This window comes from Fundulus heteroclitus, chromosome 17 (assembly GCF_011125445.2).
Source record: "Fundulus heteroclitus isolate FHET01 chromosome 17, MU-UCD_Fhet_4.1, whole genome shotgun sequence".
Classification (NCBI taxonomy): Eukaryota; Metazoa; Chordata; class Actinopteri; order Cyprinodontiformes; family Fundulidae; genus Fundulus; species Fundulus heteroclitus.
Window position 1 is genome coordinate 13,155,592 of NC_046377.1, and position 19,745 is coordinate 13,175,336.

At 39.4% G+C, this 19,745-nt stretch overlaps 1 protein-coding gene across 2 annotated transcripts in view; it reads right to left on the bottom strand.

Annotated features, from left to right (window-relative positions):
• plxna4 (plexin A4) overlaps window positions 1–14,403 on the bottom strand; it is a 301,699-nt gene extending 287,296 nt beyond the window's left edge. Inside the window, exon 1 of one of the 2 annotated variants that reach the window (XM_036149188.1) lies at window positions 14,301–14,403. The gene's annotated coding sequence lies outside the window, so the exon portion shown is untranslated. Of the gene's footprint in view, window positions 1–10,744; window positions 11,131–14,300 lie in introns of those variants that run through there. The other variant, XM_012850624.3, reaches the window with a different exon arrangement.
• Window positions 14,404–19,745: the final 5,342 nt, after the last annotated feature.

Sequence of the window (19,745 nt, forward strand, 5' to 3'; positions counted from 1 at the left end):
ATTCATGCAAATTTAAATACGAACCTTGGAAACTTAAAAAAGGGGTCTGAAAATATTTTTTCACCTCTACTGCTACAGTTCTACTCTAAGTTTAGTCAGAGTTTGAGAACATTACATTTTCCCTCTGCAAAATGATGCAATGATTAAAAAAACTTAAAATAATGCATGACATTAAAAATATAATTTGGAAATCAAGTATTCAGTCAAAAGTTTTTAAAAAGAAGTTATACTTGTGATTTCAAAGAAAGGTTAGTCTAATTTGTTGTGATTTTAAGGATTTATTTTTTTGCAAATACAAGTGAGGTCTTCATTAAAAATATCTGCTGTTTATGTTTCTAAATAATCAGGAAAGTATGGCATGCATTTTATTGACTTTGTTTACTTTGATCCTTCTAAAGATTAAAAATAAAATCGAGTTGCAATGCTAGTTCATGTTGGAGCCTAATAAAGTGCCCTGTGCAGGCACCTGAATGCATTTAAAAATCATTTAGATGTATCAAAGTAAAGTGCATAGCAAAGGTATCACATTTTTATTCATTAAAAAAATGTTAAAACGTGTACCATAAACCATCTCCTTCATAATTATGCACTACTTTAAGTGTTGCTTAAGAAATAACTTCTCTTGAGTTAAAACTTTGCTGTCTTAATATTTCTGCTTTAGTTGCAAATTAGCTCACTTTCACATCTAATAATACCAAAATACACAAAGGACTCTATTAGTGTTGGAAAAAAATTATCTGTTTCATTTAAGAATCAGGTTGTTGAGATATTATCCAAGAAGACTGGCTGACTGGTTTGTTATCGAGAGGTTAAAAAAATCTTAAAAGAAAACCTGTTTAATTAAAAATCTCAGCAGATGTAAATTAGGCAATGTTGGCACATTGTCACTAGTCTTTAGGTTGTCATTGGATGATAACAGCATATTTATTTCTTAATTCTATAAACCTATTAACATTAAATTACACAGATGTTGGCACATCTGCAGAGAAACGGAGCAAGAAATGTGGTATAAATTTGTTAAACTGAGCTATAACATAACTGCAAGAGCATGTTCGGCTTTGTATAATTATCTAAACATTGCATACATGTGGAAATGATATAATAAATTTGAAAAAAAAAGTAATTCTTCACCTGAGTCAAATATGAGAATCAGGTCACCAACTGAGAAATGGGGAACCTGAGTTCAGGCAAGTTTACACTTCATTACATCTTTTCACAGCTCTTCACTACATACTGGTTACCTTCCCTTAAATGCTTCTCCTTTTAAATCCATCCCTAAGCCTGTGGCATAAACATATCAGACAAGCTTTCAAGCCAATAGTCTTTTCAAGCAGCAAGCAAGAGGATGCAAAATTGTCACACAGCATTTCACCACACTCTTCTCCTCTCTTCTGCCTTGCTTTTGACTTTCCATGGCGAGTCACGGCCATTTTGATACTTGAAGAAAGATGGAGAAAACAATTTTAAACACATGCCAGTGCATGGTCCTGCATATTTGGTTGCAACGTCTGCCTAGAGAGCCCGCAGGAGCTCAGTCAAAGCTCAGCTGGAACAACCGCCATGACAATGCAGAACGAAGGGACAGGAAGAGAAGGTGGTTGAACAGAGGGATAAAACCCTTTAGCACTTGTCACATCTGTTTGTAAGCTCAGATAATAAATAATGAGAATGAATTTCTGGTGAGAAAAAAGAAAAAAAAAGTAAAGGAGAGTTCTTCGATGCAATACAAATATATTTTCATACTCTATTCATTATAAAAGGTTAACCCTTCATGGGACAGCTGATGCAAAGTTCAACAAGTGATCTGCTTCGTCCTTAAATAGATAAACTTAAATGTGAATGAAGCTGAACACAATATGAACATTGTCACTTTTCTTAAGTAGCTCGAGGGCAAAGACAGCAGCAAGGACAAATGTGGTTTGCTTTAGTACAATTTTCAGAAATTTTTGTCTTGGTTACAATCAAACAAAAAGGCTAATTCTGTTTGTTTATCGAAAAATCTTATTGTCATCTATTCCAAATGTTAATATACTGTAAAAGAAATATGACATTATACAATGCTTTACCAGTTAATTTTTAGAAGCTTTCCCCTTAGCTTTCATACCCCCATTAGTTCATATCTGTGACCATTCAGTTCCTTTCTCCTTCAATTCATAAAAAAAAACAGTTCCTGTTGCACATGCTGTTACTTTTTCTGGATGCTTACACTTTGATACATTCTAGACATAAATGATTATGACATATTATTATTGAACTATATTTCCATTGTTTGTGATTCTGACCCCAGTTGGATCAGGTGATTCATGATAAGACAGATAATGCCTCTTTAAAACAGAAATAACAGTGATTTTCGAACTGGGATCACATAAATAGATTCCCTTATAGGAGACACAGTGGGTTAAAGCAAACTTTAAAGCCCATAGGAAAGTGAGAGTGATTGTGAAATGCAAAAATGCTCCAAGCATGTTGCTACCGGTGCCAAGCATCATTAATTACAGGAGTCAGAAACCAGTTCAACATTTCTATACAGCCGTAAAACCTTCTTGTTAAAATGATCAGACTTAATAAATAATTACTATATAAAATGTGCATGTTTTAAAATGTTGTACATGTTTGGAGTCTTAACATCAATGGCATTTATATACTCAAGTGTATTGCACAAAAATGGCTCTTTTTAGTTAAAAATATCCCAATGTATGTTTTCTTTGGCTTTATTCAAAATCCATGTTTAGGACCAGCCTTCAGTATCTTAAGTTCTAGGATCATCCCTGATTATTCCCATACAAAATTCCTAGAAATCTGCAACCTTAATCATTTATTAATTAAAAATGTATTTCAATCACAATCTTGATTATTTATATATGATAAATGAGTAGAATAGGGAATCCTTTATCAGATATAAAAGTCAAAAGTTATATGCTCACATTTTTGTTGCTGTTAATTTTATAACTGCATTTCAAGCAATCACAAAAATGCTGAAAGTCCAAGACTTAGCTGAAATGAAAATGTTATTTTCTTCCAAGTGAGCAAAGAAATTCTCTGCAACTGGCTGGTGAGAGTTTGGCTGCAAGTCAATCAATGCCTTCCCACAGACATAAGCCATACTAAATCCTATCAACAGAAAAAATATACATAAGAAAGGCAAAAGGGAGTCACACAAAGACTAAAAAACACAAAACCCTGTGTAAGCCTCGCTAATTCTTTCTGTAATATCTCTAACGTTATGCCACGAGACACGGCTGTATCCTTAGGGGAAGGAGGAGACAGGAAGAGGTGGAGTGATTGTAAAGGGGGAATTACATTAAGTTGATCCTACCTCAATCCAACTACCTTCAGGCTAAAATAGCAGCAGGGGTTCCCCTTAAACCTGCTGTTCTACAATTACTGTGGTAACACTGCATACTGATGCTCACCGACGCTGAGAACGGACTGTAAGTGCCGAGGTAAAAGAAAAAGTGCAGCAGCATGTGGATGTGACAAAAATAGAAAGGCATATCACTGTTCAAGTCTCAAAGGAAACCTGCAGGATCCACTCTGTAAGGAACGTAAATTATCCCTGTAAATAAACTATAGTAATGATCTTGGTATAAATGTATGAAGCCCTTCATCCCTAGAGGAGTCAATGACAGCAACATTACATCTCAGTAAGTAAATTGTAACAACTGCCACCCTATTCATGAGAATGCTGGTGTTGGTTATATTTCTGTTTTTATTGAAAGCTCCTTCATGTGTTTAACAAAAACCTGCAGGTATATTAGTTTTGGTTTCATTATATCCCCACTGTGAAACCATGCTTTGAGAGCTCACAACTAAAAAGGAAGTCACCGACCTCTTTTCAGCACCAAACATCGAGAGCATCGATTCTCTTTTCAAGTTGGAACAAGTTCACATTTTCTAAAGAGCACCACTTATTAAGGTCAATCCAAAGCTTCAGCAAAGTAATAAAGTTCAAGGAGAGTTGCGGCCTATGATGGGGGTAACTTTTAGGAGCTACACACCACAAACAACCTTCTGGAAGGATGATGAAAAGGTTTCTCAAAAAGGTTAACCTGTAGATTGTCTAACACGAACAGGCCGGCATACAAACGATCTTTCAAGTAAAATAATACAGTCTCAAGCAAAATTATTTCTATCTCTGGAAATCTTAAGGTATATTACTGGAATTGTATGTGATCTCCCAACAGAGTACTGCATATCTTTTTTATATCTACAACTTTTCCTCAGTTCTTCAGTTCATAACAGCACAAACCAAATCAGATTGGATGGTGTGCGTCTGTGAACAACTATTTTCATGTATAGCCACAATTGGATTTAGGTTTGGACTTTGACTGAGCCATGCCAGCTCATAAATTCAGTAAGATCTAAATCCTACCTTTTAGCTCTGACTAAGTTTGGGATTGTTGCCCTGCTGGAAGCTGATATCTGCTCTTATCTGAGGTATTTCTCAGCCTCTTACTGAGACTCTGCCCAGTCTTCCTGTCCCTACGGAAGAATAACATTCCCACAATATGATCCTGTCACCACCATCTTTTGCTGTTTGGGGTCTGTTCAATGCGATATGAAGCATTATTTTTCCACCACAAGGTTTATTGTATTTAAGCCTAAAAAGTCCATTTTAGTTTCATGTGACCAAAGCACCTTCTTCTATATTTTTGCACTGTATCCTACATGACTTGTAGAAATATTTAAAACAACTTTTTATCGGTTTCATTTCACAAGGGCCGAGTTGAGCCAGATTTTAGTAGTGAACAGTTAAGAGCCGTCCTGTTAACAGATTCTGCAGCTCCTCCAGAGGTGCACTTGCCTCTCGACTGCTTCTTTGACTCTTAGTCAGCTTCACAGTTGTGCCATACTCTTGCATTTTTGAATGACGGACTGAAGAGTGCTGTCTTAGCAAAGCTCGGTATTTTGTTTTAAAACCTAATCCTGCTTGAAAGTTTTGACCAAGTTGATCCCTGAACCATTTGCAGTGGTTCTTGATTATCATCACTGTGGTATGTTCACTATTGTTCTACAACAAACCTCTGAGGCTTTGACAGAACTGCTGTAGTTATACTGAGATTAAATTATACAGTTAGACCCTGCTAATTAGATTACTTATATGGGCTAGTGGTTGCAAAAGAATACATTTTCAATTATCAGAGTAAAGAACTGTATGTATAGATTTAATGCCAAACTTTCAGATTTGTGTTGATTAAAAAAAAGGAAAATCATCCATCATCTTTTCTTTTCAGAATGATTAGGAGTGCTCCTTGAAGATTGGTCAACCACTCAAAATCGTAATAAGATATATTAAAGTTTGTGATTGTGACACAACCGATTGTGGAAAAGTTTAAAAATATAAAAAAAAAAAAAAAAAAAAAAACTTCTGCAAGACACCACTTACTAATTTTAAAAAGAAGTTTAAAGGATAAACAACAAAAAATTATCCATGCAGCGTGTTGTGCAAATCAGGGGGAAAAACAGTTCAATGGAGTAACAAGATAATATTGAGAGGCAAGAGTTTCTATCTGATCGGGACTAATGGAGCATGCAAGTACGTGTGCATGTGTTACAGCATACATCACTACATTTCTTTGCAAGGACCAGGATGAAAACAGAATTAGGAATTTAATCCTTGCATGGACCTAGGGCATCAATGAAGGAGCAAATGAGAGTGAGCGTAGTGGGGGGGAAAAAAAACCCTAAGACTGCCTGCAATTTTCGCATCATTTCATGCATCTGAAACAAAACTAATTTACTGCTCGTCATGCTTGACTTGGTGCACACAAGCATAAGAACCAATATGCCACAGCGCGTCAACTGCTGCTGCATCAAAGAGAACTGTTTATACATCAGAGTCACAGCTCCATATGAATCATAGGGACCTGGGAGAAACGCCTAATATGGGCTTATCAAAAGGAGCAGTCTGGCAAACCCTCTGATACGCCGGTGCTTTTCCACATCGTCCTGTCTACAACAACATCCTTTTCTCTGTTTATACCCTTCCTCATAGGTCATTCCAATGTCACAGCAGTCTGTTTTTTTGCTCTTTTTGCCTGGCACCATACACAAACACACACAGATAAAGTTATGCGCTTGGCAGCTTAGAGTGAGGAAGAAAGATATGGAAGGAGAAAGCTAGAGGCAGAGACTGTGTAAGAGAAGGACTGAGTAATAAAATGAAATACTAGCACCAGGGAATCCTAGAGGGAGGAACGAAAAGCAGTGCAGCTGTGATAGTACCATTTGTATGTGTTAAACCCCTTAAAAAAGGCAAGTGACATCTTAATAGGACTCTGCAGTCAAGAGATGTTATTAACATTAAAAACATACACATATAGACAAATCTTTAAAGCATATACTGTCTTAACAGTTCAGACCAAAGCAAAAAAAAGGTTCTCATTAAAACAGATGCTGTCTCGTGTATTGATTTCTTCTCACAGCATTCACAAAGCTTTTTGTTTGGAGATCCTCAGTTCGGATCTCCGCTGTCATTGCTGGGGCCAACATCGATATGTAGCTTCGTGATGCATAACAAAAGGCCTAATTACAAACTAGTAAGCTGTTATTCTTTTAAAGCCGCATACAGTTCCCTGCATTAAAATTTAAATCTATATAAAAGAAATTATACTTGTACAACAAATCAAATAAACAATTATCCCTAAAAGCAACAAGAAAAACTACTCTCTCCACAGTGAAAATGTCAAAAGCATTTTAATCATAGTACCTAAGCCTCTCCACATTTTTCTCATGTAACTTGTGATTTAATGTGCTAGTGCAACAGAAACCAAAGCATCATTCTAAAGAGGAAGGAACGTATTTTCCAAAAAAAATAAAAAAATAAATTAAGTGCGTGGCATGCATTTGTGTTCTTTCCCTTTGACTCTGACAGCCCTAAATAAAATCAGGTATAGGCAGCTGCCCTAAACTGGGCCCAGATGTGAGTATTACATAAGTATAGCTGTGTTGTGCAGGCCTGAAAGTTTTGTTTGAGAATGTAAATGAACAAACAGCATCACGAAATCAGGGATAAAGTTGTGAAGAAATTTAAAACAGGACTCAAAAGTATGATACAACAGCAAAGCTACTAATGCATTGCTGTCCACCTCAGGTAGTGCGAGGAAAACCAATAATCTGAGCGGTGCACTCCACGATCTGACATTTATAGAAGCATAGGATGAACTAAGGCCATTGTTGAAACAAAGCCAGAAGAGATATGGTTTAGCACAAGCCAATAGAGGAGATGCACAAAACATGTGGAAGAAGTTAGAAATTCCACTGAACACATCCCTATGGCGTCTTATGGTGGCGTCAGCATCAGCCTTTTCTTCAGCAGGATGAGGGAAGCTGGTCCTACTTGATGGGCAGATGATGGAGCTAAATACAGGAGAATCCGGAAGGCAACTAGTATAAGTACAGACAGAGCTTCAATGGGACGGTTTAGATTACAGCATCATAATGTCTTACAATGTCCCAGTGAAAGTCCAGACCTAAATCCAATTGTGGCCTCGTCACGTAAAAATTTAGAACTGCAAAGCTGGAAGAGACATATTGCATATCCAAAGACTTGCAGCTGTAACTGCAGCAAAAGGCGCTCAACAAAGTGCTCACTCGGGGGTGCTGAATACAAACGCATGCAGCACTTGTATGTATTTCCCTTCAACTTCAACACTGCACTACTTTGTGATGGTGCGTCTCACAAATCCATAACAACATAAAAGTTATCGTTTCCTGTAGAATCACTAAATGTGAAAAAGTACAAGAAAAGTGAATAAGGGAAGACTGCAACAGTCATCCAGGCTAAGAAAGCAGAAAACAGGATCAAACCACCTAACACCCACTTAGAGGTTAACGTCCCTGTCCTTATTGTCTCTTACTGCTCAGAAATATGCTAGACACAACACGGTGGGAAGAACAGTTGGGGACACAGAAATACAATTTGCAATCTCCTCTGTGGTGTTTGGTGGCGTGAGAGAGGAGCGAGCCTAATTGGACACTGGCTTGTGTCTGGTAGTCCTGTCACAGCCCAGAGGGGTGTAAGTGTGTACAAGTGAGTGAGGGGAGGGAGGGAAACAGAGGGAGAGAGAACGAGAACAAACAGAGAACTCCATTCAGGTCTAATTCACAGACGCATCATTCAGTCTGACATGACGATACGTCTCTTTGACCGAAGTATTCATATGGGGCCTCGCCAGCCATTCACAGATGCATCATTCACGCCCACACTCAGCCACACAAACACACTTCCGCTGGATCTTGCCTACATGGCCACTAGGCATTTATATCACTATGGAGAATCTGTCAGAGATTTCCCCCATTCATATTCAGTTAGTTTCCCCCTTGACATGAATACCTTGCAAAGATTTTTATGTGGTGCTTATTCTTGCAAGGGTACTGCCCCCAAAACGCACTTAATGTCTTCACTACTAAGGCCGGAGTGAGAGTTTATCCATTAGCAAATCATAATATTGACAAGGCCTGCTCTGCAGGTCCAAACTGCAACGCTGTAGCCGTAACATTGGCCGACGGACCGGGGCTGGTGTGTCAATGTGAGGTGCTTATGTGCCAATAAAGACTGCTGTTCCAATTCCTATGGCAGCCTTTGATTGACAGCACACAGGGGAAGGAAGGAAAAATGAGCGGAGCTCTGCTTTCACAGAGGTCAACACTCAGTCGGAATTTGGTAAAAAGACAAGGATGCAAAGCAATGATACTGCTAGGGTACTAAGTATTTTACCTCCAGGACTACAGTAACAGCAGAAGAGACACAGCTAAAGAGTAAGAAGATGCAGAAACAAAATATCAAATAAAGCAAAAACTGGTCACAATAACAGATGCAAAGCAAAGCCAACATTTAGCTTGGCAAAATGCAAATTAAGTAGTGTCCAGGAGGTTATTCCCTAAAAGCTTTTAATGGCTATATTCAAGAATCTACATGATGCTGGTGTCAAACCAGGTTCTCCGAGAGCAAAGATTTCAGCCAGAATTGTGCAATTTGTCATAACAAAAGAAAACTAGCACAAGGGATCAAACTATCTCCCTCGCAAGCCTGTGAACCACACTGCCCCTTATGGATTTCCAACACACAGCCTTGTCCTTTCATCTACATACTGAGGGTGATTTAAATTAAATAAGTACGGTTTTAGGGCTTTTGATTCATAATTCCAAAGCCAAGTAGACATTTGACAAATAATCCTGATCTTTACAAGAATGAAAGGATAATTTTAAATTGGGATTGCAAGAGGAAGACTGAACTGAAGCATGTAGTCAGAGTCGCAAGTGGATGTAGGGAGAGAGAGAGGGGGGGAGAAACCAGTAGAGGGGCTCAGAGCCACTGCTGTTATGAGCCCGCTTTCTGTGAATGAGGTGAAAATAAAGGTGGCAGCAAAGGGGGAGAGGAAGGAGGATACACAGAATGAGGGGAAATGCACAAGTCACAAGTTTAGACCAAGACATAACTGATACTACAAGGCTGAAGGTGCAGCATTCATTAACAGCCTGCAATGGTAGGCTTCTCTCTCAAAATCAGCCTGAGCACCAACAAACCTTAAGACCCAAATGTAGATGACAGAGTTGCATGAAGATGACCCTCAGTGAGGTTGAGCAAGGTGATGGTGGACCCAACAATGCAACAAAAGAAGATTCCTCATTTTTTTAGCTTTATGTATTGAAAAAAAGATCCCTATATGTTTTATGGTCAGAAGAAAACGTAGCCACTACTTAAATGTTTGTCTACCCATTATTAGCCACATGATGGTTACTTTCAGGCACACTAAAAAACAAAAAACAAAAAAAAAATACTAAAATAAATGCATAAACCACAGTCCAAAATACTAAAATAGTATCTGGATATGTAGAATAACAGTGCTGTCACTACATTAAAATTAACTGACATAAAACTTAGACGAGACGAGTCTGATAACATGAGGTTGTCCCTGATGTTAAGCCCCGTATAGGAGGCACCAGTTCAAAGGGTTAGAAGACCGATCTGAACCCTCCTGAGAGAAGGATGCATCAAACAAACGTGTTTTAACGTGTACAGAGCAAGTGGCTTTATCCATTATGGATATTTGTTGGAAAACTGCTTAACAACATTAGTTTGCATTAAATCCATCCAACCTGAATCCTGATAAATTGATCATATTGAACTACAGCAGTTTAAAAAAAAAAGCGATTCTCTTTAAATATGTCTGGGAATTATACGGAGTATCTCTGGTAAAACCCTGGCAAATAGAGCGTTACTTAGTTTGACTGTTTCAATTATTTAGAGCAAAGTCTAGACTGATTCCTTCTGAAGTCAAGGAGACGAGACGCACGTATATTCAATACCAAGCCTGCACATTATTTCCATCCTTTTAGACTCTATGTATGACCGAATATTAAATCATTTAGCGAGAGGAGGATGTACAGTTTGGGATGTTGCTCTCTGCGGCTCATGCGAAGGGCACCGCTGCGCGAACATGAGGTGACCCGGAGAACATAAGGTCCCGATTCAAGAGAAGTGGTGGGTAATTTAGTTTCCTGCAGTCCAAAATGTGGAAAAAGTCATGCTGTTGTGTGAGACAGGTGACTGATCCTGCAGCGGGATAAAGTCGCCTGAGCAGAGAGGGCATGGCGCAGCTAGAACAGGTGCAACACGCCTCCTGTCACCTGGCTGGTGCAGTGGGAAGCCCAGCCTCATCTCCGGCTATAACTGCATCAAAGGCGCAATAAAACAGTCCCGATGGTGGGAGCGAACGTCATTAAAAGGCAATTTCCTTACCTGGAATCTATGCAGAAATCAGTCACAACCGCATCGACACTGCGGAGAAGGGGCACCTCCACAGCAAATCCCAACTCCGCTCACTCTCTCTCTCTCTCTCCCCCAAAAATGAGAAATGTTCAGAATAATATATCCTGATCAGGCGGCTTGTTCACTTTAAATCCTCGGCAGCGGCGCAGTTAAAATGCGATTCCTGCACTGAGAAAAGAAATAGCAGCAGACTACCAGCGGCATTCTCCGACCAGCAGGACACTACACCGCGCCGCTTTGAGCGCTCTGAGACCCGGGAGCCGCACCTCCCATCTCCCGGCGAGGACGCACTTGGTATGCCGTGGGAAAAGCCGCTGCGCCGTACGCGGGGTGTACTGCAGGAGGCTGCGTCTGTGTGCGTGCGCGTACTGTAGATGCGACTCAGTGCGGTGCTCCTGCCCTACTGAGGTGCTGAGGCTGCTGCAGCGGAGTGCGAAAGAGAGAGGGAAGGGAGGACGGAGGGAGGGAGGGACGGGCAGAGGTGGAGAGGAAGGCAAGCAGAGTGCTTTTAGCTTCGGGTCTAGAGGATGGAGCTCCGTCGAATGTTTTCACCTGCGTCCCTGCCTCGTCCGCAGTCACATCTCAAAGCGGAGGGTGGGTGTGGAGGTTTAGTTTATCTTAAATTCTAGCAGCCTGGCTGGGGGCTCAATGCGCATTTTAGGCTATAAACACCCCTCGAGAGGATCTAAAGGACAAGACTAGTGTCATTTAAGTGACAAAATGTTTTACAAAACCAACCAAACTATGTAATTTATAGCGATGGGAAATATAGTGATGCCAGAACAGTGTTTATGTAATGCGTTCATCCCGTTAGGAATGGGATTTGGCAATGCCGAAATAGGAATTTTTACAATAGGGGTGAAATGATCAGATCATCGGATTTGTATATCTAATCTCGGGATCATTTAAAGGCAGAGATTAGGCACACACAGCAACATAATTACGACCCCTGCATAGTTGTGAGGGATTTAAATCTGCTTCCCCACTCCTAATGATGATATTTTACATGCCTCGGGAACGCACCCTCACCACCCCTTTTTGCATTTTAAGCAATTAATATTCTAAAAGCCTAATTATGTAATCATGTATTCAGCGAAATAGGCTGCATGGTGGTGCTGGAATAACGCGTTCCCCATAAAACAGCCTTATCTGCACATTAAGCCCGTTTAAAACAAAATCCATCAACACTGACTACATATTATATAGGCAACATTTTTAGGGATTTCTTGATTTCAAAGAAGGAAAGTCTGCATGTAAAATGACTGGCCACAGAGTTTGTAAAGAGTGTAAAAAAACTTTTAGTAGTATTTGAGCATTCAGCAACCACCCTTAACCAGTTAAACATGCTCTATCCAGAGTTTTTTTTTTCTTCCACAGCCTACTGCTGCATCCCTCTGTCCTGCCTTCCTCACTCCCAGCTCTGCTTCCAGAGAAGGCGGCTTTGAAACACTGCATCATAGCCCCACCTACAGGCCACAGAAACTTTACAACCAGACAGCCACATGCAACCCCCAGCGTTGCACCTGCACAGTTCAGTGAACATGTTTAAACATATTTCGTTGTAACCTTTTGTTGCGTCAAAACCAATTCTGCCACCAACACGTGTTTCCCCACTAGTGCACTGTCAAGTCGCTGCACTTGTACGCACCATTGTCTGGCCAGGGGTGATGATCTCATGGTGCATTCAAGTGTGCCCCTTAGAATAAACTGAAATAAATATTTGAATAAAAATTAAAATATCCTTTGAAATTATTATATGCAGGGTTTTTTTTTTTACTGCCAACAGCACAATAATCATTCAATGCTCCCTAAATAACATATTATTTCAAGTGATTTTACTGTCATATTGTTTAGGTTTCTTCACTATATTATAACATCTGACAAAAAGTCTAGTTAGTTCTGCATGTGATACATTAACAGTGTATTACCATCAGAAAACTGTAAAACACTCTTCATTGGTGGCGAAAGAAACAAATGTTTTTAATATGATACTCAGGCTATTGTTTTATCTTTAAATATCAGGGAAGTTAAAGTAACTGTCCATTGCCACGGAGAGCAGCACTTCCAAGGTCAGGTTCAAAGCTGAGTAAAAGACATCTATTGTGCATTGGGTGCACGCTGTAAATGCGATGTCCATTTAGGCACATGTAGTCTTTGTGACCATTTCATAAAAATCTGACAGCTCAACTACTAATATATTGAGTTCAAGGCAAAAAAATAATAAAAGTTTAATGAGTAGATCAAAATAACATTTAGGCATAAACCAGTGAGATTCTCATAGTAGGATAATCTTGAGCCAAAATCCAATCTGTTTAAGATGTCATGGTATATGCACATAATTTTAATACAGAAAATGCAGCAAATCCTTTCATTTCAAATACAAACACAAGACTGCTTTTAAAATAATATATCAGGGTTATGATAATGTCATTTAGACATAAAGTCTATGCAGTTTTGTTAATAGAACTAACTAAAATACAAGGTAATTAACTAAAATGCTAAATTCAGCAGTTGTTTCAGTGCATATTGTCCAGTATGTTTCATAATTTTGCTGTCCAGGTTCGTCACAGTAACAGTCGGAGCCAAACCAGTTGTCTGCTAATGTGTTGCATTTATACAAGAAAGTTACCTTTAAAAGAATGATGGGTAACGTTGCAAAACTGCCTTGTAACAGAGCGAAAAGCATGCCTACCTTCTTTCAGCTAGCTGACTGGTGAGGCACAGCCACTAGTTATTTACCATTTGCGTGTTGTGAATTGGAGCTATATAAACAAAATTTAATTGAACTGAATAAAAATAAAATTTAAAAAATTATTAATATTTCATTCTTGTTCAAAGATTCTACTTAAGGGTACTAATCTGGGACAAATCAAAAGACAACAACACACTATGGAAACAAAACAAAAATAAACAATAGCTGGTCTGACCCATTATGCGCCTTTATAGAACTGAATACACAGTAACCATTAAATAAAACCATATTATGGCAGTAAAACCACTTGAGAAAGTTTAAGAATATTAATTTGTTTAAAAATCCCCTGGTGAAATATTATTATTATATTATGTGCATGAAGCATTTTCTATGAATATATTGTACGACTTGACTTGAACGCACCATGGAGTTTATATTTCAAACAGCGTTCTTTTTATTTATTTATTTTTCTTTCTTTTCTTTGGTCAAGACAGTCGTGAAAATTAATAAACCTTTCCCACATAACAATAAAGACAGCAATACCCACAACTGTTAAGCCATTTTGGATAAAACTGGCCAAACCGGAAGTAGTACCTGGACATATAAAAACAAAAGCAGCTGAACTGAACAGCTTTTGTTTTTGTCTTGAAAATAACACAAACGCCGTGAAGAATAAAAAAAAAATTTATATGCCACTGACTGGACACCATTCCGTTATTTTATATTAGTTAGCTCCGATAAAATAAACAAATGGCGCTCACAGTTTGGCCACTTGACAAACACGCGCAGGCAGATGGGGGTGGGGGATACCAAATCAATCATAAACAATCTTACCTCGAACTTTTCTTCATCTGACTTTCATATAAATAAGCCCCGGTGTTCAGAGACATTTTATAATTTATTAAACCTCAAACTGTAACGTTAAAGCTACAAAGTCTTGACCTGTGAGCACTGTGCTTCCGCTGAACGGGCAGAACGTTAATTAACGACCTGATCCACCTGCGCATTTTCTGACCCTTCCAGAACCGCCCGGGCTAAAGCAAAAAAAAAAAAAAAAAAAAAAAAAAAACGGCATTAAAACCGTTTAAGGGCAACACAAAACAAAACAAAAAGAGGTTTTCACGATAACAATTATTGCAACATAGCCTTAAACTGAACAGCATTATTGTTCAATACGTAAGTATTTAGTCAGGAGTCCTACAATTTTATTTTTCATCTCAAACTTTCATTTATTTTCAGAACTCAAAATTGTGGATTGCGTCCAACAGTGTGAACATGCTGCACAAAATATTTGCTTAAAAAGTATAAAAAGTTATCAAATCGGCTTTTCAAACTAAAGCTTGCAGACACTCAACCAAATAAAAGTCTTGACATTTCATTCACTTAGTAAATTCATGTAACTAAATCAGAGAACGGGATCAAGTTGGCCCTTCAATATAATGCCTTTTTTTTCAACAGCAGATTAATACAAATTTAGGCGCCCCACTTCTAATTCAACAAAAACATTTATTTAAAAAAAAAAAATGTACCGGTATATCGGTTCAACAAAAAGTGCTTAATTTAGATCTCAGAGTATCTTTGCGATATTGGGAATCTAGCTTTTTGGAAGCAAGCTGACTGCATTTAAATGGCTTCCCCTGCAGTTAAGGTCAATCTTCTTGTTTTAAAAACAACAGGTTTTATTGGTCAATTTTAGGGCAAACGCAACAGGAATACAATTATAGTGGCAAACTTTGTATTTTATAAGCAAATACATAGAAGCTTGTACAAAGTGTACTTGAGTCAAAGACCCCTTCTTCAGTTGATTAATCTGCAAAAGTTGCTTTGCTCTTTAACTCGCCATTGATTTGAATTTATAGGTCAGGTCTATGTTTATTTATTACTGTCTGGTCTTTGTGTGAAAGTCGGAGGGCATCTCCTGGTGTCATCTGAAGGACGAAATGTGGAGACAAACCAGCAAACCTATTGGGTTCATTAAATTATTCAATAAAAGGGAGAGCGCTAAGTCAACAGTCTGCGGTTGTCAATTATCAGATAAGTTTCAAAGCGAAGCAAATCAATGGCTCTGCAATCTACAGTGACAACAGTCATTCCATAAAAGGTCAGAAATGTGCGCCCCAAGTCGTCTTGTTCATGTTTAGATCAAACATCCTTGGATTAGATTGTACCAGGAATTAGTTTTCATTATAAGAACAGGATGGTATCTGTGTTCTGCTTGATCCAAAATGAATGCTACTGAAGGACACAAAGTGGGGTTCTCAAAATCAAACGGCACATTTTTCAAACCCTATAGTATATCCATACATTCATTTATTGACCATTAAGCCGTCTGCTTAATAAGTATAGACTTGTTTTGTTCCAATCGGTTTGACAATGTCCATTTTTTGAAGAGTTTCATTGTTAAAACATTTTTCCTGTTGGTTAGGATGTGCAATTAGCAGTGTTCTTTTTTCTAGCCAAAGTCTTAATCTTTGCTCCAGCAGCTATACAAAGGGAAACCAATATGCAACCGTGAGAAAAGAATGTATTCACCTTTTTTTACCATGATTAGCATGTTGGAAAATTTCCTTAGTAAGAGTTTGGGAAGTGGTGTCAGAGCCTGCCTGTCTTGACAAAAGTTTGCTAAGGTGCTGCAAGACAACCGAGGATTATGAGGAGAGTTTTGTCTTTCCCCTGTGTAACATTCCTTTAAGTCTAGTTTTTGTCTTAGTTTCTCTTTTTATGTTCAAAGACAATCGGAAAAATGTGGAATGCAGAGATAGTCCCTCTTTACTTTATTGTGATACCCCTAAAGAAAATTATTCAAAGCGGGTTACTTGCAGAATTCCTCTTTTCAGTAAATAGGTGTGATTTAATCTCAGTTCTGGATGGGTTTGCAGATCAGTTGCGAAATAAAACTGATATTTTCTGAGCTGGATAAGAAGAGCGCTAATCAGAGTAGCAACCAAGAGCCCCTGTTAACTCTGGAGGAGCTGCAGCCATCCACAGCTCTATCGACAAAAACACTCGACAAATTGCTTTGTCATGAAGAATTTGCTGCAGCAGACGTCCATGGAAAGGACTACTTTCCCAAAGACAGTGACCCTAAAAATAAAGTTTTGCAAGGGACAGAATTTGCATAACAGTGCATAACAGTATATAAAATAGACTCTAATAGTGCTGTAGTGGCTCGAGGTTGATGGTCTAAGTTGTTCAGTGCAAAGGGAGAGCCTAGTACTTAGAGTATTACGTGTTCATCCTGCAGGTTCTGGGTTCGACTCCCACAGACAGCTACTCTGGGTCCCTGAGCAAGACCCCAGAATGCCCTCCAGGCGCTGCACAGCGGCAGCCCACTGCTCCCTAAGGGGTGTGTGAAATGCAGAAGAGCAATTTCAATGGAATGCATGTTGCAATGACAAATAAAGATTAGTATTATTAAAATCCTGCGTGTGGCCCTCTTACAACCTTGGGTTGGGTCAGAAACTGTGCTAGCTTTGCAGTTTAAAGAGGACGCTATCTCGGCGCTCGGCTCTCGTAAAAAAAAAAAAACGACTGACCAATCCGACTTCCTTTTTTGTCGTGCAAATGAGATGATGACTTAAGCATGAATGGCTTTGATGAAGCGTTTTTAATGCAGTCAAGTGGGCTGCAGGGATGTGTGTGGGAGCCTGTCTCCCGATGCCAGCTGGCACAGCGTTACTTCGGTGGCTTCCCTCGTCCTCCTGAAGCAGTGTCTGTGCGGATGTGTGCGCCCACACATAACCCCGCATCACACCCCTGTGTTTAGAATTAACTCAGTGAACCCCTTTAAACACAGCTGTACGCGCTCTATCTGGGGCCTGTGGGGGACACGGGGATGGCCCCCCACAGTCGCACTCTGTTCCTGTGGGTCTTCCCTCTTGCACACATCAACCGTCACACACAAAACGGGCATTCTGTTTCAATGTACCTTCCCCCGTACACACATGTGCTCCCTGCTGTAATTTACAACTCATTGCTATCCCACGGATTATGATATGTATGAGCTGCCGACGGTAATGCCACATTTAGTGCGTCCGTCTTCATAAAAGCGTCTTCTTTTCCTTGCTGAAGCTTTCGCCCCGGCTGGTTGAAATCACGCCGAAAAAACCACGCGAGCCAGCTTCACGCGAAGCCACTTGATTTTGTGGGAACTCCATTAGCGTGTCTCTAAACGAATAAAGTTTATGCGCTATCTGGACGACGGCGAATGAGACCGATATCCCGTCGATTTAGAGCGTAAATAGCTTTTCGGTCGTCTGTCTACGCTGGGAGTTACTGGATGGTGAATTGCATTGAAGCTGACAATTCTAAAATAAATAAATAAATAAAAAAAATCTGGGACGTGTGCATTAGCCTGTGCATAACAATAGGTGAACGGGTGTTTTGAATGTGTCACCCAGTCATATAATTAGTTCGTTTGCATATTGATGGCTCACTGCTGTCTGTGTAAATATGTGCGTGTTGCAGGTCTATCCCATAATGTCGCCTGAGTGTTTATTCATCCATGTATCACCAGCCTCCCCATCAAGCTAGCAGCTGCCTGTCTATCTGTCCATAAAGCTGTGCCCACGTGTGTGTGTGAGTGTGTGTGTGTGTGTGTGTGTGTGTGTGTGTGTGTGTGTGTGTGTGTGTGTGTGTGTGTGTGTGCGTGTGTGTGTGTGTGTGTGTGTGTGTGTGTGTGCATAGACAGTCCAGACCACGGCCAGGTGATTCAATGTTTTGCCAGCTATTTCTCCAGAGGGCCAATCTCATGTCCACGGAGATCCAGACAAAGCCGTCCTGACCGTGCCTCGTCTTCTCCCCGCAGAATTGAACGCCTCCATTGGGACGTATTCTGCAGACGGTGGGGGCCACAGCAACCAGAGATGAAATGATAAGACAGTGGTTAGCAAGAGTCTCGAGCTTATTCTTGTCACTCTCCCAAGGCATCAAAGTTGGGGTGACATAAATAAACTGTAAATTACATACTATGTTACATAATAGGTTAGGTGGCGGTTTGAGTTGTGGGAGGGTCTCATCTATGACAGCGTGAATGACAGGATGTGAGTTTTTATTCTTAAAAATGCGTGCTCAAGAGATGTTGGACTGATGCTAATATTGAAAATTAAAATGCATCCCAGTGGTTATTACGATCCAAAAGGATGTTCCTTCACTCTGCTGGTGTCTCGTTTTGTTCTTTGTAATCTGGGAAGCCTTTGCTTTCAAAGTCCATAGACTTTTATGTCAAGGTCTATGAGTTTGATATGTTTCTCCTTTTTATTTGTTTTAATGCTACCGTGAAATACATTTTCTGCCGTTTGATACAGGGTTGGTTCTCTTTTGTTTAGTTTCATTAGTTACTCCTTACTTTGTCTGGTTATTGGATTTTTTATTTTTTGTCATTTTAAAACCGAAAATGTTGTGTATTTCTGTTCAAATATGTACTCAGTTGACAAGTAGAAGGTTTGTCAAATATTTTGGCAAATAAAAAGCATGATGTGCCCCCTCTTTAACCCTCACTTAATTAATCCTATACAACCAACTGCCTTCAGAAGTCTTGTAGTTAATGATTAGGAGTCCACTTGTGACGCTTTTATTTTGGCGAGAATGGGGAAGCTGGACAGAGTTGATGAGAAGATGGGTGGAGCTAAATAAATCAAGCCTGTGTATGAGGGTGGCAAGTCCAGGAATGATTTTTTTTTTCCATTCTGTATTTTTTGCCAAATATTCTACACTCTGACAGATTTTAATGGGATTTCTTTAACACAATATTTTGTCTTGCCATAGCTTCTCTGTTGGATAATGGTGTGGACTTTGACTGGGCCATTGAATGCATCATTATGGTTGGACCTGAACTATTTCATCATAGCTCAAGTTGTGTTTCTAGGGTCATTCTCCTGTTGGAAGGTGTCTCCGTCTCAAGTTCCCAACCTTCAACAGGTTTTCTTCCAGGATTTCCCTTTATGCTGTAATATAAATGAACAAAGTGACTCATGCTTTTTCATTACAATCCAGTACAGGCCCAGTTTTTCCCCATTTTCGTTTTCTTATTTTACAAGTATTTTGTCTTTATTTGTTCCTGTGAGGTTCGCTTCATCGTTTTCTACCTTTCTACACCACTGGCTTTTTGTTTTGGGACGTCTGGACAACCTGCCGCAGCCGCATGTATAGTTTTGTCTGCAAGTAAATCAACTTTTACATTTACTTCATCCATCTGCTTCCTGACTCGGGGGTTTTCACTTGGCTCTTTCAACCTTAACAAATTTGCATGGGGGAAAACAAATCCTAAGAGTGTGAAAT